The sequence below is a fragment of the Dipteris shenzhenensis genome, chromosome 20 (assembly GCF_047967505.1).
Source record: "Dipteris shenzhenensis isolate YYH24624 ecotype China chromosome 20, Dip_SZ_1.0, whole genome shotgun sequence".
Classification (NCBI taxonomy): Eukaryota; Viridiplantae; Streptophyta; class Polypodiopsida; order Gleicheniales; family Dipteridaceae; genus Dipteris; species Dipteris shenzhenensis.
In genome coordinates this window covers 6,418,512-6,439,948 of record NC_141615.1, presented here as the reverse complement: position 1 = coordinate 6,439,948, position 21,437 = coordinate 6,418,512, and the positions used below count along the sequence as shown (strand labels likewise).

The 21,437-nt window shown below is 44.3% G+C and overlaps 1 protein-coding gene and 1 pseudogene across 1 annotated transcript in view; one reads left to right on the top strand and one right to left on the bottom strand.

Moving 5' to 3' along the window:
- Nucleotides 1-21,437, top strand: part of RPN12A (regulatory particle non-ATPase 12A) — an 82,050-nt gene that overhangs the window by 17,312 nt on the left and 43,301 nt on the right. The gene's annotated exons all lie outside the window — the stretch shown is intronic.
- Nucleotides 1,217-21,186, bottom strand: LOC147889181 (uncharacterized; annotated as a pseudogene).

Here is a 21,437-nt window from a genome sequence, read left to right as displayed (position 1 = left end):
TACGAGTGCGTACCATTTGTTCAAATTCTTGTTGAGTTTGTGGCACATTCCTCTGTCTTGGATGCACATCCCTATCTTGAGAATCCCACTGGATAGGTGATTGATCCATATTCTGAGATCTGCAGATTTTCTCACACAGTGCAAGTAACTAATGCACACTACCTTTGCTTTTCCAACAGAAAAGGGTACCTCAACAAGAGGTGTTTTGCATTCACAATCTATGCCAGTACTGGCTGTCAGTTCAAGGCATGTACCCACACAGTTGCCAAAGCATCATCAACTATGTTGCCCTTTTCTGGCTGCTGCAGATGGCTTCAAAAGGCATCTGTTTTTCCCTCTTTTTACTGTTCAAAGGCATGCATTCTCCTTTTTCTGCAAATCTCTGTTTTCTCTGCTTTTCTCTGGTTTTCTGCTACTTTTCTGACAGTAAAAGTCTGACAGGCAGGTGAAAATTAATAACCAAAACTGTCTCTGCAACTGTCTCTCTTTTTTTTTTTTTTTTTGTTGAAAACAGTAACCAGATAAGTAACTACTGGTTACTCTAACCGACTGTCTGGTTCTGGTCTGGTTAGTCTGCAACTAGACTAATTGGACTGGTTACACCAACCAAACTGGTCTGGTTAGGCCAGCTTAACTGAACCAAAGTTGAATTAACTGGATACTGGTTCAACTAACCAGAGTTAACTGACTGCGGTTGACTTAACCAGGGTTTCACTAACCACGGGTCAACCAACCAGGGTTTAACTTTACCAGGATTAACTTAACCACTGGTCTGCCAGGCTGGCTGCCACGTGTCAGTGCCATGTCAGCATCTGAGCTGTCTGCCACCTGTACTGCGCCACGTCAGCGCCACGTGTCACTGCCACGTCATCTGGTGCACTGTGTACCTGCTGGCTGCCACGTCAGCATCGCGTCAGCGCCACGTGTCAGATCTGCCACGTCATCTTTCTGCAACTTTAGGAAACGGGATCTCCTTGACGGGCGACGGCGAGGTCGGCGTACAGCGTTGACGACTCGCGTAAATATGACTATGGCTCGGAACTTTGACGAGGGCTGCTCAACGGAATAGATTGCGAAACTGCAATTCAGCGCAGGCGCCTATCAAGCATAGCCTTGAGTATCGATCGACGATGCAAAACCTTCACGCAGTATGCAATTGTGACACAAGAAGTCAAGTATCGCCTCGCACGTTCACGCGATACCCAGGCAAACTACGTCACTCATTGCGTTCGTCGATGATGACCTTCCCTTCAGGCTTACTTTCCGTCAGATGTTCTAGGCCAAAGACTGCACTCTTCAGTCCTGGATCGTCACTTTCTAGGAAGAAAATGAAATCGTACGCTCTGATACCAATACAACCGAAACTGAGAGTGGGAAATAAATAGCTATGGATTCACGTCAACGACTGAATTAAAACTGTCCACAGCTCTCCCTTCTCCAAAGCTCTCCCTCTCTCTCCCTCTCTCTGGACAAACACTAGGGCCCAAGACAAATTGTCGGGCTGGACCCCCCCGAAGGTCTTTATTACTTTCAGAAAAACTGTTACAAAAGTTCAGCAGGAAGCTGTCTCGTAAGTCTCTCTCCATACAACCGTGAAAAGAAATCTTTCTTTACAAGGGCTTCAAACCCCATTCAAATTGGCAACATGCCACTTGTCTACAATCTAGACTAACTCTTATTACAAGCCACTTAGGGCCATTCTGGAGTCTTCAAAGCTCTCGGTCACACGAACCGCTTCCTAGGTGCTTGTCAGGCTCCCATTTCGCTTAGGAAAAATAATCCTTCTAGTACCTGCAACAATTAATTAAAGCGCACCACCATGGTACCCATTAATTGTTAGCGCTTTGCATGCAAATAACACACTGTGGACTAATCCTAGTCACGGTGGGCGTCCCCACTGAACACATGTGCACATCTAAACAAATATATATATAAATAAATAAATATATATATTTTCTCTGGTTGACCGAGGTCAACACTCTTGATTATAATTAAAGAGCTTCGACCAAAGGTCAAGGCGCTTTAATTATAGCCAAGTCTCTCCAACCGAGGTTGGCACATCTTGGTTAACCGGGGTTAACCCTCTTGGCGCAGGCCAAGTCTTGTTGACCAAAGTCAACATTCTCTGACCGTAGTCAGGTTTACTTGACTGGAGTCAAGTATCTTTGACCGTAGTCAATCCTTTGACCATTAAAATGACTCTTTGACCGTAATTAACACATATAACATTCTTTAATTAAGATCAAATAAATGGTCAACTGTACTTTGACTTAGGATATTTACATTGTGGTGACACGTTGTCTATAGACTTCGACTCCCCGGTACCAGTGGTAGACTGGAAGAACTTCCGCTTATTCTTCCCACCCGTGTCGGCAAGTGTGGTTTCCTTTGCACTGGCCATGGTATCATCATAAATACGCGTGTAATTCATGGCCTCTTGCAACGTGGTACACTTGTTGTTCTTGATATGTAACTAGTAGGAGTTAGGCAAACCATCCACAAAGAAACCTAACAAGGTCACTGGATCCATCTTTGTAGCTCTGGTCTGCAAATCCCGAAACCTCTGAAGATAAACGTTAAAAGTCAAATTCAGCTTGGACATATCGAGGGCTTTGAGCTTGCCTACGATATCGTAATCTTCCTGCTTCTTCAGAAACTCTTTTCTGAAGACCCCTTCGAATTCTATCCATGTTGCAGGCTTGGGTTGGAGTTCCTTCCACCACAATAAAGCCTTTCCTGACATAATTCCGGCTGCAAGCTGTATTTTCTTTTCATCGGGATAAGGGTGAAACTGGAAGTGTACTTGCCACTTGTGCAACCAAGTGTCAACAACCTCCTTGGTACGAGACTTCTGATCTCCGGAAAAAGGATCTGGAGTGATGTTCGGACCTAACTCTGAAGCCATGGCATCCACATGCGTGAGCGCCTGAATAGTGCTAGTCCAAAGTGTGAGTGTAGTCTGAATCCCTTGGAGTTGCTGTGTCAACCCCGTTTGATTCGTGTTAACTTTCTCAAACTTTCCATCAAGAGCAGTGGTTGTTACGCTCAAGTCGAGGTAACATGACCTCGGAAGGGTCAGTCGGCATTTTCCTTTAAAGGATCAATATTTGTATTATATTTGTTTGGGCTTCATGTAAATGATCAAAAAAGGAATAAAGGTCAAGGTCCTTGGTGTGGGTGACATGGCACTAGACTCGGTGGATCTAAGGTTAAGGGACCTTAATGCATTAAATGTGCCTAGGGGCAGATGAATTCAAAGATATCCCAAGAGAGGGGTAAATAATGCATTAAGGAAGGACCCTAAATTGAGGACATGTGGCATACTAGATCCATCTAGGGCGTTTGGGGCTCGTTGGAATTAAGCAAGCAGAAAGATTTCACGAAATAAATCTTTTTGGATTTCAGCAGAGAAGCTTGCAACTAACGAGGTTGGCTGGGGGGATAAACTAAGTGCCTGTGCCCGTGATTCAACGATAAGCAGGAAGAAATCAGATTGGAGTGTTTCATTTGGTATTAGAGTGCTCAGGCTGGATAATGGGATTTATACGTTTGGCATACGGGTTGCGTACGAAGGGGTAACAAGCGGAATTGCTAGGAGTCTGTAATTCAGGATGCACCAAAGATAAGACGTAGGTCGTGCCATTCGAGCAGGTATCAATTGATCGCCTTGCGTATCGCCTTTGAAGGTATTGGCTGTAACAAGAAAAGTGTCTTGGATATTATCTGCCACTGTAATCAACCGCAATGTCATAAATTCCGTGGGAATTATCTCAAGAAGTATAAAGGCGACCTTGCGCTAGCAGAAGTCATAGGTTTGCGGACGTCATCACTGTTGCAGGAGAGCAGGATCGCGTACAGCCGCAGGCTTATAATTTGTTATCATGCAAAGGATTACGGGTGGCTACCTTCAGGACTCCATGACATCGCGGGAAGGGACTAGCTGTCGTAATCTTGTGGTGTCGTGTATCGTGTCGTTGATTTGAAGGCGTCCAAGACAGGATTACAAGGGCTAGTGAGCATGGACTAGTTTGTAATTAATTATATCGTGATTCTGTTCGTCAACCTGCAGCTAGCTTAGGACGAGGGAGATTAATGTGGATATCTGCGTTACGTGGAGGTCCTTCAACGTTACTGATGCTGGGTGTAGAAAAAAACCCGTAGTACTTTGGATTTTGCAAGTCATGGTATCCATGAGAGTTACGTACGTTGCTAACACCAAAGGTTGGAGCGTAACAGAGGTTGTGGTTCAGTTACTGTGCAAGGTTCGAGCGTTATGACAGTACAGCATGTTCGTGATCACAAGGCTGGTCATCAATGCGTGTTGGAGTGGTTTACAGGGACTAGCTGATCTCTTCATGGAGCAAGAATATAACCAGGAAGCTCTCTATGCCTTCTAAGTTTTGTTGGAGTATATACTCGTGTATTTGCCTCTGTGTTTGAGTTATTTCAGATTGCAGGAGTTTCCCTAGTATAGGGAAAAGTGGTTTAGTTACAGTGTGATATATGCTTAGTCAACTGTAAAATTGGAGGTTGGACTTTCAATTTGTAATTACAGTTGCAAGTGGTGTTTAAAAAAAAAAAAAAAAACCCACACACAACCCCATTGACCTAAATGGAAGTAGAAGAAGAAGCTTCCAGGATGGATCCCGTAGGGTCGGGAGTCCGGCCGACCCCGCAGGTGTCGCGCCCAGCAGGTCATACATTGTCTGGTAGAATTGCAATGTTAGAGGATGCCTTGCAACAGATTTTAGTGCAGCAGTTACAAACAAATATAGGGCACTCTGAGCTCAGGAAAATGGTGCATAGTATGTCTGCCAGACCATCTCGTGAGGAGAAAGGTAAATCTCTGATGGAACCGGAGTCCGGTGTTCGTACGGTCGAGCCTAGGAGGGCTAAGGTGCCTAATATTGCCAATCATAGGCCAGAAAAGTATTCTGGTCGGATGTCTGACCGTAGTTCTGATATCATTGACACCTGGTTACACAAATGGGACGAGGCATTCGCCATTTGTGAAATCAGGAATGATATGAAGAAAATCCGCGAGGCCACCCCTATGTTTAATGAGGCAGCGGATAGGTGGTGAATAAAATAGTAGAAAGATGGAGTAGCATCCACTACCTAGGAGGGGTTTAAAAAGGAATTTAAAAAACACTTCCTACCTCCTGACGAAGCATCCCGAGCTTGGGATCAGTATCGAAACCTTCGTCAGAGAAATTTATCAGTGGCAGAATACACTGATAAGTTTAGAGAAAGTGTAATGAAGGTTGATGAACCCCTACCTCAGTCAATCCAAGTAAAAGATTTTATCTTTGGATTGAATGATCGGATAAAGAGGGAAGTTCGGGCTAAGTATGCGAACGCGCTAGATGAAGCAATTGCGATGCAAAAGGGAACAGACCAAGTGGGTTTGTGCAGGTTGGGACTCAGTATGGGTACTCGAAGAAAACTGGGCTTAAGAAGAAGTGGATTAGCAAAGGAGGTGCCTCACAGTCTAGTGGTCAAGCCAAGCAGACGAAACCAGTTGAGACTCCTAAATCAAGTACCACCATTGGAATGAAAAGAAAAGTAATACCAATGGCAGCCCGGACTTGGTCGAAGTCGTCTTTAAACCCAGAGCAAAGGGAAAAAGCGAGGAGAGAAGGCTTGTGTTTTGGTTGCCTTCAGTCTCATCAGTGGAAAGATTATCCACGGAACAAAGATCGTCGGATGGCTGAGATGATGGTCTCAGAATGCGACGTGGAAATGGAGGGAAGTCCCAGAGCAGAACAGATGCAGATTCAGCTAGCGGGATCTTCTCAAAGGTCAGTACCTTTTTTGTTATGTGTGTCTGTTGCTAAGTTAGTAACTAGTGCACCTGATAATATCCTGTCAAAACCCGCAGCAACGGGGTATACAGCCTTCAATGATATGGAGTTAATTAAGATGAAAGGGCAAGTAGCTAATCATTAGGTCATTGTGTTGTTCGACTTAGCGTCAACGCACAATGTAATTAACTCCAAGCTCGTAAAGAGGCTGGAACTACAGACTAGCCCATCTGACTATGCATATACAGTCAGGATGGCAGACGGAAGTTCAACTGAAGTATGGGACCAAAGGGTTACCCAGTTGGAGCTTCGAATTCAGGACTATGCTGAGAAGCTTGATTTTGAAATGACTAAGCTTGCTCATGTAGACATAGCCCTGGGTAAGGCTTGGCATTCTAGGAAGAATCCAGCCATAGATTGGAAAAAGCACATTTATCAATTCAAGATGAATGATGTGCTGTATGTCTTACGAGGTGAGAGGGATATACCTCAAGGACCGTTGGTTTCCGTAATGGAAATCCGAAAAGCTCAAGAAGAGTTTTTGTTTCTTTGTACAGCATCGGTAGAGCCGGTTGATGATTCTTCGGCTAGCACTGATGTTGCTCAAAATGGAGAGATGGCCAAGCTGGCTGATCAAATAACAGAGGAGTTCTCTGATTGTTTTAGGGATGAGTTACCTCCAGAGCGGAATGTTCAGCATAAGATTGAACTAATCCTGGGGCCAGAACCTGTAAATAGACCTCCCTATAGGTTGAGTTTTACTGAAGAGACGGAGGTGCGAAGACAACTGGAAGAATACCTCAAGTTGGGGCAGATTCAACCAAGTTTTTCACCTTTTGCTTCGCCAGTGATATTAAAGAAGAAGAAAGATGATACTTTTCGTCTCTGTATAGATTACAGAGCATTTAATAATATCACTATTAAGCACAGGTATCCGATGGCTCGGATCGATGATTTGCTAGATGCATTACATGGGGCCGTAATTTTCAGTAAGATAGATCTTAAATATGGCTACCATCAGATCCGTATTAGAGCCGAGGATGTGCATAAAACCGCTTTTAGAAGCAGGTTTGGACATTATGAGTTTTTGGTAATGCCCTTTGGACTTACCAATGCTCCAGCTACATTCGTCATGCTTATGAATGATTTACTACGTTCATATATCGAAAAGTTTGTAGTACACTTTATTGACGATATTCTGATATTCAGTAAGAGTATTACTGAGCATTATGCAAGATATGCCATAAGGGATGGTATGCTGAAAAGAAATGGCAAGATAGTAGTACCTAATCAGAATGATCTCAGGCAGAGAGTCATTCAACAATGCCATGATAGCCCATGTGCGGGACATCCAGGAGTCGAGAAGACATATGATCTCGTGAAGTGAGATTTCTTTTGGCCAAAGATGAAAAAGCATATTCATGAATATGTGACACGTTGTTTTTCGTATCAGGTAAGTAAGGCAGAACGGGTGAAGCCACCCGGACTTTTACAGCCCCTGGAGATACCACTAAGTAAGTGGGAGAGCATTTCCATGGACTTTATTGTAGGTTTGCTTACGACACAAGGTGGGTATGATTCTATCCTTGTGGTGGTTGATCGTCTTACCAAGATGGCTCATTTCATTCCAACTAGAGAGTCTGTTAGTGCCCCGCAAGTGGCGGATTTGTTTATTAGACATATATTTCGTCTGCATGGATTACCAAAATCCATAGTGTCAGACAGAGATGTCAAATTTACCGGTCATTTCTGGACTGCGGTATTTTAGACACTAAGGACTGAGTTCGGAATGAGTAGTGGGGATCATCTAGAAACGGATGGTCAAACATGAAGAATCAACCAAATTTTAGAGGATATGCTTAGAGCATATGTGTCATTGAGGCAACATACGTGGGATAAGTAGTTGCCATTGTTAGAGTTTGCCTACAATGATAGAAAACATTCCTCTACAGGGTTGAGTCCGTTTGAGCTGAACTATGGTTATAGGCCTGTGAACCCAACTATAGTTGGAGTACCTCAGAAAGTGCCTAGTGCCGCGAACTTTGTGGTTCAGATGCGGGAGATGCTAGCACTTGCGAGAGCAAACATCGGCCAAGCTATGGATAGAGCTAAGGCGTATGCGGATGAAAACCGATCCGCTAGAGAATTTAAGGAAGGAGAAAAAGTTTTTCTCCGAGTTCCTTCGCACTCTAAGTCTTTGACTACAGGAGAGTGTGCTAAATTATCACCTCGATATTGTGGGCCATGGTTAATTCTGAAAAGAATAGGCAAGGTAGCCTATAAATTAGAATTGCCACAGGGTTGTAAGGTGCACCCAGTGTTTCATGTTTCTCGTTTAAAGAAATTTTTGCATACAGGTGACTCACTAATCGAGGGTGTTGTGTTGTTTCAGGAGATAGAGGATAATGCAAGACGCAAACCAACAGGAATCCTGGACCGAGGAACAATGCAAGTGCACAATTGGAAGATACCCACGGTGTTGGTTGCATGGCATAGTCTACCTCTATCCGAAGCTACCTGGGAATCCGTATACCAGTTACGGAGAGTGTTCCCAGACTTTATCATCGAGGACGCTGATGTCTGAAGAGGGAAGGAATGTTACGCTCAAGTCGAGGTAACATGACCTCGGAAGGGTCAGTCGGCATTTTCCTTTAAAGGATCAATATTTGTATTATATTTGTTTGGGCTTCATGTAAATGATCAAAGAAGGAATAAAGGTCAAGGTCCTTGGTGTGGGTGACATGGCACTAGGCTAGCATACTAACGAGGTTGGCTGGGAGGATAAACTAAGTGCCTGTGCCCGTGATTCAACGATAAGCAGGAAGAAATCAGATTGGAGTGTTTCAGTGGTGAATTCACTGAAGGCTTTTTTCGTAATCAGATCATTGTAGAGACCCTGGTCATCCTCCGCATGGTAGTTGATATCCTGGTCTCCCATAGCAAGCTCAGGGTCTACAGAATCAGCCATAACTGAATCGTATCTGATGAAGAAAATAGGCTGAGAGAAGAGAAGGGACATGTGGGCTCGAAACTAGGAGACTGGAACAGAGAGAAAATCTGACGAAACAGAGGGGGATGAGAGAAAGAGGCTGGCTGGCCGAAAGAAGAAGGGGCTGGCGGAGGCTGGCAATCTAGGAGCCGAGCTCCTTGCTGGCCTGCACGGAAATCTGCAGCAGGCGGTACCTGAGAGTGGAATCATCAAGAGGGGCGTAGAGGGGTAGAGACTTGCGCATGGGTCATGATAAGGGGAGGAGCTGCTGCTGCGCTATGCTCTAGAAGAGGTGGGCGCAACTCTTAGAGAGTTCAGCTGTCAAAAAAAACTCACCCTCCTAAGTTGGAGGGGTGGTGCATTTTTAAGCAAAAAAGCCCACCCTCCTAAGTTGGAGGGGTGGTGCTGTTTTTAGCAAAAAAGCCCACCCTCCTAAGTTGGAGGGCTGGTGCTTTTTTTAGCATCCAGATTAGCACAGCCTTGCCTGCGATCCGCTCCCACCCATGGCGCACCCCACGACTCACCCCTTGGCTGCGAGCTGCTCTAACGAACTGCTCCAGCCTATGGCGCTCTCCGGGTGTGTGCTCAGTCCGACCATACCTAGGTGCAATTGAAGCTCCGCCTCAGCCCATCGCTTACCAACGATCAGCCCATATCTTCACTTCTACGAGCGCTTCTCACCTACAATCTCTCTCCCTTGCAATCGTTCTCTGGCCCTCCAAGTTACACCTTGTTCTCTCTCTTACCTAACGCCTCAGTTCAACTTCGAATTCACTCACCCTCTACTTTCTCCTACCTTCTTTCCCTAATCTTAACCGCTTCCCAAAACCGATGAACCAAACAAGCACTTGGAGGGTACTGAACATGAATTTCGAAATTTGGGCATACCTGGAGAAAAAATCGTCCAAAATTCTCGCAACAGAAGTTCCTACCTCAGGAGTTGGCTCTGATACCAAATGACACGTCCCCAGCACTCCTGAAACCTCTGATCTGTAAGCAAACACAAGAACACACCAATGTGAGGAAACTGAGCAGGCTGCTCACCACCCAACCATATCTACGGGATGTGATCTCGAATCAGGAGATGTCCCCTCTGAGCCACGAGCTGAGCTACTGGCACGAACTCCCAACTAGATCCTAACCAGCTTGGTGTCCCATACCACCAGGTGGCGCTGTGAAGCTTGGGATCCACTGTTAGGCCTTGGGCTACGCTATGATGCAGGCGCGCGTCCGCGACTCAATTTTGGATCAGACCTAGCACCTGGGAACGAAACTTGCTCCCATTGGCTCAACCATGACATCTATGGGATGTGATCCCGAATCAGGAGATGTCCCCTCCAAGCCATTAGCTGAGCTACTGGCACGAACTCCCAACTAGATCCTAACAAGCTCGGTGTCCCATACTACTAGGTGGCGCTGTGAAGCCTAGGATCTGCTGCTGGGACTTGGGCTATGCTATGATGTAGGTGCGCGTCCGCGACTCAATCTAGGATCAGACCTAGCACCTGGGAACGAGAGTGGTCCCATTATATAGACTCAGGCCCCAAGCGCCAAAAATAGCGAAGACCTCTAACTGGTTCGTACCCTTGCCACTCAACCCGAAACTCTAGCCTGCCTAGCTCTAAGCCTCCCCAGGCTACCCGAGCTAGTCTTGTGTACCTAGTACATGTCAGATACCAATCCATGCATATGACATATGTCCCCTCCTCTAAGAACTCACTCCCGAGTTCGCTAAAAAACCCGAGAATGTGCTCTGGAGGTTCTGTAATGTCTCCCATGTTGCATCCTCCTCAACACGATCCTTCCACTTAATCTTGTATTCCGTGATAGTTCTATTACGAATCTGTCTTTCACGAAATTCAAGAATACTCTCAAGTTCGTGTGGAATAAAAGTCAAATATGTAACTTCTATTATTTCTTGAGGAGAAACAAGTTGATCATCCACACTCAGTAACTCTTTCAGTCTGTTGACATGAAATACTGGATGTACTTTAACATCAGGAGGCAATTCTAGTCGATATGCAACTGGTCCAATTCTTTTAATAACCTTGAACGGACCACAATATCTGGGGGACAACTTCGGAACCAAACCAGTACTTAGGCTCTTGGATTCCTTGGGAATACGCAAACATACCATCGTTCCTTTAGAGAACTCTCTAGGTGAACGATGTCTATTAGCATAAAATTTGTCCCGATCTTTGGCACTTCTAATAGACTCCTTGGTAAACTGCAGCATTTCTTACATGTCTTGCAAGAATGTCTTTGCAGCATCATTTTGGATTCCCTTTAATCCAACTATAACTAGCGACTTAGGTTGAAACCCGTACATAAGCATAAAAGGACTGTAACCAGTACTCGAATGCTTTGCACTGTTATAAGCAAATTCTATCATAGGTAGATAATCTTCCCATGAAGACTGTCTCTTAGAAACATATGCCCGAAGCATATCTTCAACCAATTGGTTGACCTCTGTACTGCCATCAGATTGTGCATGATCTGAGGAATTCAGACTTAGAGTAGTTTCAAACTTCTTAAAAACAAGTGTCCAGCTTGTAGACTTTGAGTCCCTGTCGTTGACTATGTCAGAGGGCAAACCTTACAGCTTAAACAAGTGGTCCACAAACTCATGAGCCTGCTGAACAGCTGAGATGGTGGTTCTAGTAGGTAAGAATCTAGCCATTTTTGTTAGACGGTCCACAATGACCCAAATGGAGTCATGATCCTTGCGCATTTATAAACTTGACTTGACTTAAGGCATCCGCCACACGATTCAGCGAACCCTTTTGATAAGGTATTTCAAAATCAAAATCTTGCATTAACTCTGTTCATTTAGCCTTCCGTTCCCTCAATTCAGACGCATCACACACATACTTGATTGATTGGTGATCGGTCTATACAAGAAACTTCGAACCATACAAGTAGTGTCTCCAAACCTTCAGAGCATACACAACTGCATAGAGTTCTTTTTCTAGTGTGGGCTAATGATATTGGGTGTCGTCTAGCTTCTTACTCTCAAAAGCTACGGGTCTGTCCTCTTGGAGTAAAGCTGTCCCAATCGCAAAATCACTCGTGTCGGTCTCTAAAACATAAGGCCGGGTAGGATCGGGTAACGGGTGCTTCCTTGATAGTTAACTTCAAGGTTTCAAAAGCCTTGTTCAATGCAATATTCCAAGAGATCGGCTGGGTAGACCTGTGTCCACGACCTTTCAATATGTTTGTCAGGGGTGCCGTGATGTGTGAATAATCACGCACAGACTTCCGTAGAAAAACCGTGAATCTTAGGAAAGAATGAAGTTGTTTCACAGTCTGAGGGATAGGCCATTCTAGAACCTTCTGGATACAATCCAGATCAATGCTAATATCTTCAGAAGAAATCTTGTGTCTTAAGTAAATGATTTCTTTCATAAAGAAGTCACATTTACTCATCTTGGCATAAAGCTTGTGCTGTCTTAGAATAACTAAGACAATTCGGAGGTGTTCAATGTGATCCTCTAGCGTTCGGCTATATACCAAGATGTCATCTAAGAACACGACAACGAATTTGCCTAGAAAATCTCGGAACAAATTGTTCATCATTTGCTGGAAGGTGGCAGGAGCATTGGTCAAACCAAAAGGTAATACGAGAAACTCGTAGTGGCTATACCTAGTTCGGAATGCGGTTCTATCTATGTGTTTAGCATAGATACGGATTTGGTGATAACCCGTACGCAAATCAATCTTAGTGAAATACTTCACCCCGGCCAAATGGTCTATCAAATCATCGGAAGGAGGAAGAGGGTATCGATTCTTAATTCACTTTATTCAATCGTTCTTAATCTATACACATTCTCTAGGAATTATCTTTCTTCTTTCTTAAGAGGACAGGTGCTCCCCAATGTGATTTACTTGGGCGGATATAGTCCATATTTATATAAACTTGTAGCTGTGAAGCTAACTCATCCTTCTCAAGCTGGCTCATTCTATAAGGTGTAACACTAATAGGTTGAGCCCCAGGTACTAAATCTATGCAATGGTCTACTGCCCGTTCTGGAGGTAAACCTTTCGGCAGTTGAGCAGGGAATACATCCATGAAATCATCCAACAACGTTCTCAGTTCATGGTGTTCTAACATGCTTAAATCATTCTTGTTATTAACAGAGACAACAAATAAAGAAAGCGGAATCAAAACACACTGATACACATCATGATGAGAAGTGTTTATTATGTTCCGAAGCCGCACCACAGATACAATAGGTCCCTGAGAAGAGGGAATATTATCACACTGAATACAAAATTATGCTCTTTCCATCCAATCCGAATATCGTGGGTTTTAAACCACTCTATTCCGATCAACAAGTCCACATGTTCCAAGTGCATGACATAGCATGTAAGAGTAGCTGTGTAGTCTTGAATCCGGATAGAAAGTGCTTCAATCTTGCGATCCCCAAATTGCTTCTCAGCTGGAAGCTGCATCTCGTAGGTGTGATCGCTAGGTATTGTGGACAGTGCCATCTTCTGCACAAGTTTGTAATTAACAAAGTTGTGAGAGCTGCCCGGGTCAAAGGGAATGTGAACTCTTTGGTTCCTAACTTCTCCATAAACTCGGAAAAGATCATGGGAACCAAATAACGAATTATTAAAAGTGCAATTACAAGATGGTAGGTAATGACATTTACAGAAATACCTGTCATCGAAACTTGATTAGCTCCCTTAGCTTTGGTACCTGGACCCGCATGGAGCTTCGGTCCCGACGCTTGCATCCGGTTCTTGCGCTTAGGACAATCATTCCTAGTGTGGTCCCGCTCCTCGCATATAAAGCAACGTCCTTCTTTCTTAAGCTTCAATGTACGAAGGAAACGGGCACGACCATTCTTCGTCTGAGTTGAATGTTTCTTGGAGGCATTGTCTATAGACTTCGACTCCCCGGTACCAGTGGTAGATTGGAAGAACTTCCTCTTGTTCTTCCCACCCGTGTCGGGAATTATGGTTTCCTTTGCGCTGGCCATGGTATCATCATAGATGTGCGCGTAATTCATGGCCTCTTGCAAAGTGGTACACTTGTTATTCTTGATCTGTAGCTTGTACGAGTCAGGCAAACCATCCACAAAGAAACCTAACAAGGTCACTGGATCCATTTGGTCAGCAAATCCCGAAACCTTTAAAGATAAACCTCAAAAGTAAGATTCAGTTTGGACATATCGAGGGCTCTAAGCTTGCCTACGATATCATAATCTTCTTCCTCCTTCTTCAAAAACTCTTTCCTGAAGACCCTTTTGAATTCTATTTCATGTTGCAGGCTTGGGTCGGAGTTCCTTCCACCACAATAAAGTCTTTCCTAACATAAACCCTGCTGCAAGCTGTATTTTCTTGTCATCTGGGTAAGGGTAAAACTAGAAGTGTACTTGCCACTTGTGCAACCAAGTGTCAACAACCTCCTTGGTACAAGACTTCTAATCTCCGAGAAAAGGGTTTGGAGTGATGTTTGGACCTAACACTGAGGCCATGGCATCCACATGCGTGAGTGCCTGAACAATGCTAGTCAAAAGTGTGAGTGTAGTCTGAATCCCTTGGAGTTTTTGTGTCAACCCCGTTTGATTCGTGTTAACCTGCTCAAACTTTTCATCAAGAGCAGTGGTGAATTCATTGAAGGCTGTCTTCGTAATCAAATCATCGTAAAGACCCTGGTCATCCTTCGCATGGTACTTCATATTCTGATCTCCCATCGCAAGCTCGGGGTCTTCGGAATCAGCCATGACTGAAATCTGATCTGAAAAGAAGATAGGCTAGAGAAGAGAAGCAAGTAGGTGGCCTCGGAGTTAGGAGATAGAAACGAAGTGAAAGTTGGCCAGGAAGGAGGCGATGGAAGAAGGAAAAGCTGGTCGATGGAGAAGGTAAGCTGGCTGAGCCGAGCTGATGAGTCAGCTCGGATTCTCGGACCTGGGATTCCGGTCCTGGCTGTCCGTATGAAGTGCTGCAGCAGGCTGTACAGGTGTTCAGCCTCGTACAGGGTGTTACGGACTGCAAGTATGACACTTAGGTACGGCTTGTGTGTACGGACTGTTGTAGTGGGCTGAGTGTACGAGACAATCACGATTACTAGAGCAGAGCTGCTAGTGCTTGTGTGTACGGTCTGACGTACATATGTGCGGACAATGGTACGGCCGTTGTGCGGGCTGTCAGATACAGGCTGCCACACGTGCAGGTTGTCACTCAAATGGCTGTGCGTACGGTCTCCATATGGCCTTAGTACGGTTGCAGGAACCCGAAGGAATGGAAGATGTACAGCTTGTACGGGCGACGTGCGGACAGTACAGATGCTTCTTGGCTGGTCACGAACAGTCCATGGGCTGCTTGTAAGAGATATTTATAGGCTGAATTGGCCCCTCTACAGGTGACCATTGATTATATGCTTGGGCTCAAGTGGGAGCTATAGGAGAAGGATGCACCCATCCCATATTGTGTTTGTTCGTGAGCATTGAGTTGGTTTTTAAAGAGACTTGCTTGGCAGAATGGTCACAATGAATGCTTGAAGTGGTTGTTCGTGTTTCCAAGCACCAGGGGCTGTTCAGTTATGCTTTCACCCATTGTTTGGGTATTTCACTTGTGATTTGTCTGGGGAGCGTGTGACCTTGTGTGGGCTGCTAGTAAACGCTCTTGGGTTAAATGCAGGTGTTTGCACTGAGAATGGATGCCTATGGTCACATGAGTGTGATTGCAGAGCCCTGCAGGGCTAATGTGTTGTTAACTGATGCCTTTGAGTGAGGGAAGAGCATTGAATGCATGTGAGTTGGTACTTATTGTGTATCCTATTTGCTGGCTTTGGCAAGTAACATGTTCCGTGTGGGAATATGTTTTTGGTTTCTCTAGGCGATGGATCACTTGCAGGCAGTGGTTGCTAGGCAGATGGCACATCTTTGGTACAGCCTCATTGCTGAGTAGGCAGGGGTTGGGAATCCATGCTTGGAATGGGAAGTATCCCTGGAACCTCGAGAGGGATGGTACAGGTGTGATTGCCATCGTATTTGCTTTGATTGTGATGCTAGTTCTCTTTTGGAAATCAAGTTGATGTACTAGGATATGTGCGACCTGTAGGGTGAGAGACTATTGGTCATGACAGTCCTGGACAGTGGAGAAAGCTTTTGTGTGCTTTCCTTTTCAGCTTTGAGCAGATGGATGGCTAATTTAAGCACTAGTGACAGCTATGGGGAATTGTGTGGCCAAGTGTGGTCACTAGTGACAATTCTGGGCTGTGTGCAAACTTCTTGGACTACGGATGGAGACCTACTACTAGGAGTAGTGAGAGCGGTGAACGGTAAGGGCTATGCAAGGTATGTGGTTGCTCACTGGGATATGGAATGCCCGAGTTGTAAGAAGGAGTGTATCCTTTATGCAGGGCCTCTCACTTAATTAAAGAAATACCGAAAGGGGCGCCAAGGTTTTGGGCCAATCTGTGTCTTTGTGTTGGTGCAAACGGCACTCTAGCTCCCAATCTGTTGGAAATACTTTTGCTGAATTGTTAATGTAATAGTGTTGACTGATTACTTGTGAAACCTCGCTCAGATAATTGCTGCAAATATTCTCTCTTATGCTTTCTCTCACTCCCTCACTCTACAGATGCACTAGGGCCCAGGACAAAACGTCGGGCTGGACCCTCCCGAAGGTTTTTATTCATGAAGAGAGAAAGCTGTTACAAAAGCTCAGTGTAGAGCTGTTTTTTATACAAAAATCCAATGTGAATGCATATTACAAGAGCTTCAAGCTCATTTCAAATTGGCAACATGCCACTTATCTAAAATCTAGACTAAGTCCTATTACATGCCACTAAGGGCAACTTTGGAGTCTTCGAAGCACTTGGTCACGCAAACCGCCTCCTAGATGCTTGTTAGGCTCCCGTAGCGCTTAGGAAAATAACTCTTTCTACCTGCAACAATTAACTAAAGTGCACCACCATGGCACCCATTAATTGTTAGCGCTTTGCATGCAAATAACACATTGTGGACTAATTCTAGTCACGGTGGGCGTCCCTACTGAACACATGTGCACACATAATCCCCACCAAATATATATATATATATATATATATATATTCTCTGGTTGACCGAAGTCAACGGTCTTGATCATAATTAAGAGGCTTTAACCAAGGGTGGAGGCGCCTTAATTATAATTAAGTCTCTCCAACCGAAGTTAGCGCATCTTGGTTAACCGTAGTTAATCCTCTTGGCGCATGCCAAGTCTCGTTGACCGAAGTCAACACTCTCTGACCGTAGTCACGTCTGTGGTTCTCTGGTTAACTGAAATTAACTCTCTTGGTAATAAACCAAGTCTCCTTGACCGAAGTCAGGTTTACTTGACCAGAGTCAAGTATCTTTGACCGTAGTCAATTCTTTGACCATAATTAACACATATGAAAACTCTTTAATTATGATCAAATAAATGGTCAACTGTACTTTGACTTAGGATATTTACATTATGGTGACATCCCCTCGGCTTCTATTCAGTTGACCTCAATTGAGAAACTTCCTTGTAAACATCCAAAAGCTGTGGATGATCGGATAACATGTCTTCATCCATCCACTTGGCATCCAATGCCGTATAATTCTTGAATTTTACAAGATACATGTAAAACTCCTTGCCTTGAGGACCTTTGCGTACAGTATGGTACACAATTTGCTCTGGCTGAAGGACCTCCTCCAGCTCATCCACTTCTGGTGGATCCTTTGATACTGGCTCTGTAGGCTCTGGCCCTTGGAATTTCTTTAGAAGACTCACATGGAATGCATTGTGAATCCTCCAATGCTCTGGCAATGCCAACCTGTATGCAACTTCATTCATTCTTTCTGTAACCCTGAAAGGGCCATAATACCTGGAAGATAACTTTGCATACACTTTCTGTTTGCCTTTAAACTTGCGGAGCCTAGCTTTCTCGAACTTCAAAAGTACCCAATCCCCTTCATTGAGATTTAACTGTCTCCTATGCTTATCTGCAGCTCTTTTATGCTTCTCTTGAGACTTTTCAATTGCTGTCTGGACTTGGTTGTAAGCTGTCTGGAGGTCTGTCACAAACTGATCAGTTGCAAATATTTCATCCTTGGTCCTCAGGATAGGTGGCAGAATCACCTTCCCATAAATGACCTCAAAGGGGGCTTTCCCTGTAGAGCTGTGTACTGTATTATTCTAAGCAAACTCTACCAATGGTGGGTACTTTTCCCAGTCTGAACCTTGGTCAACCACGTAGCATTTCAGCATATCCAAGGCTGTAGAATTTGCCACTTTACGTTGACCTGGGGTCTTTGAGACAAATTCGAGACAAAGCATCTGCTACTCTGTTCCAAACTCCTGGAGTATGGACAATCTGAAAATGATACATTGACATCATATTTGCCCATTTCATATGCTTCTCGGAAAGCTTTGTCTGAATCAAAAAGTATCTCAGAACTTGGTGATCTGTCTTAACTGTAAAATCTGCACCCAAAAGATAATGCTTCCATGTATGGATTGCATGAATTACAGCCAATAACTCCTTCTCATAGATTCCCAGATATCTCTCTGCATCCCAGAGTCTCTTGTTCTCATAGGCCACTACATGACCATTCTGATGCAATGCAGCCCCAACACATTCCCCACAAGCATCACAATCCACATCAAATGGCTGATACAAATCTGGAACTATTAAGATTGGCTTTATGGTCAGCCTCTCTTTGAGTGTGATGAATGCTGTCTTTTGAGGAATTCCCCATTTGAAAGTTGCATTTTTCTTAGTAAGATCGTGGAGTGGAGCGGCTATATCCGCAAAATGCATGATAAATCTTTTGTAGTAAGAAGAGAGGCCTAGGAAACTTCAAAGTTCATGTACAGTTTTCAGCTCTGGCCATTCATGAATGGCACGGATCTTTGTTGGATTCATCCGTATCCCATCTTTGGATATTATATGCCCCAAGTAATGGATTTCTTCCAGGAAGAATTCACTTTTCTTGCTGTTTACATAGAGCTGATGATTTCTCAGCTCTTGAAACACTATAGCAAGATGTTCCTTATGCTCTTTTTTGGACTTAGAAAAGACAATTATGTTATCGAAGAAGGTACCAGTGAATTGTCTGTAAGGTTGGAAGACACGATCCATCATCCTATTGAAAGTAGCTGGGGCATTTGTCAATCCGAAAGGCATCACCAGATATTCATACAACCCAAAAGTAGTGCGGAATGCTGTCTTGTGCACATCCTGAGGCTGTATCCTCACTTGGTGATAGCCACTCTTTAAGTCTATCGTGCTGAAAACTGAAGCTTCCTTTAACTGATCCAGCACATCATCAATGTGCGGAATAGGGAATCTATTCTTGATGGTCATTTTGTTCAGTGCGCGGTAATCGACCAACATACGGAATGAGCCATCTTTCTTCTGTTCTAGCAGTACAAGGGAACAAAAAGGAGAAAAACTGGGCTGAATCAGCCCCTTGGACAACAAGTCCTGCACCTGAGTCATAATATCTTCTCGCTGAGTTGCACTAACTCTGTATGGGGGCCTATTGAGTGGCTTGTTGCCAGGAATGAGTTCTATGCCATGATTCTTAGGTCTCTCGGGGGGTAGCTCCCCTGGCAAAGCGTCAGAAAAGCAATCTTTAAAATTTTCAAGAAACTGAAATTTATTCTGATTTGCCTCACTTATTTCAGCATGCATTTCCACATCTTTCTCTTTTACAAAAATCATGTAAGCTGAAACTGCAGACTTTATTTCTTTTCCAACAGAACTATTTGATACAATGGGAATAGTTTCCCCTCTATTCCTAGCAGCCACACGATATACTTTGTCCCTATGTACAAACTCCAGCACTCTTTCAGGAAGAGTCAACTTCACTGCCTTGCGATGAAACCAAGGCATACCCAAGACTACATCATGATGTTTCAGTGGAGAAATGAAGAAGTCTTCCTAATCCACATAACTCTGTACATGAAGACAGAGCTTCCCTATCAAGGGAGTGACTGGCACAGGGTTCCCATAGAACATCTGATCGGCATCCAAAGCCCTGTCTAACTCCTTCGTCTTTATTGCCAGCCTCAGGGCTAGGTCCTCTAATATGAAGTTATCAGTAGCCTCTGGATTATATAAAATCAGCGCTTGCTGGTCTCTGACTTTGCCCCATGATAGCAGGAATTCTCATTCTTTTGGGTTTGAAACGTGACCCAGTATGTCAGGAATTCCTACTGCCATTGGCTTTTGTGGTCCCCGTGGCTTCGCTGCCTCTTTTGCCTTCAAAGTTGAAGGCTTTTCTGGGCACTGGGCAGCCACATGCCCCTCTTTGCCGCACTTGAAGCATTTACCCTCTTTCTTGAAAGTTTTAATCTGTTCAGGGGTAAACTGTGCTCTTCCCTTATAGGGCTTTTACACCTGGTTTCCCCTCGGCTTCTGAGGCTTAAATCCCCTCTTCTTAGCCTTGGGAAACTCTCTTGTTTCAAACTTGGGGGTTGCTGGCTTTTTTTCCCTCGGTAACCCTGCCTGTAGTGAAAGCACACCAGTAGGATCCTGCATGTACATGAGACTAGCCACATTGGCTGAATGCATGAGATCTGATATTTCTTTAATATCTTTGGTGTTCACTTGGGCTTGTATCTTTGGAGTGAGTCCGGCCCTGTACTTCCTGAGTTGAGTCTTATCAGAAATATTCTTGAAAGGCGAAACCTGCAAGTATGCGTCCCAAAATTTCTGATTGTAAGACTCAACTGTAGCTTGTGCTTCCATATGAATGCTCTCCCAACCCAGAAGGACATGATCCCGAAACTGTTTGGGAATAAACTGTTTATAGAAAGCTTTCTTGAAGTCCTTCCATTTCCTGGGGGCTGCATGGTTGGCTGTTTTAGCTATCCACCATGCACTGCTGTACTAGTCAAGTGTAAACCAACCATACGATGCTTTGAGGACTCACTGAAGTTTTCTAGGCTAAAGGCAGCATCAAACTGCCTTATGAACTGCATAGCCTTTTCAGCTTGGCCATACTGGCCATTGTAAGTGGTAAATCTTACTGACTTCCCACTGTCCTTGATTTCTTTAGTCTCTACCTTCCTATTGGACTTCTTCTTCTTCTTCTTTTCCTTTTTCTTCTTTGACTATGAAGATCGCGAAGAAGGAGGTGATGTCGAGGATGAAGAGGTAGAGCTAGAAGATGAAGACGAACTAGATGAATTGTGATGATGCTTCACCTTCTTCTTCTTGGGAAGAGGACCTACACTTTTCCTCTTTTTGCTCACCACCACTTCTTCCTGATCTGCTCCAAAGGGAGGCTTCTCTGGCTTTCCCTCAAAAAGAGGTTGTACCATCCTGCGAAACAAGGGATCTCCCAACTGAGGAATCAACTCTCTGTAGGCATTCTCTTTGTTTATTTGTAAAGCTTCAGTCTGCTGTACCTGGTTAGACTCTGCCATTCCCTCATGGGATGATTGGGCATGCTGCTGTGAAGCCATCTCTGCAACTTGTCTGAGATCTGCAACTCTCTCACACACACTGTGTAAGCAACTGATGCACTGAGCCTTTGCTTTTCAGAAAGAAAGTACCTCAACAAGAGGTGTCTTGCATTCACAACTTGTGCTAATAATGGGCTGTCCACTCAAAGCATAAACCCACAGAGTTGCCAAAGCATCGACAACTGTATTGCCCCTTTTCTAGCTGCTGCACA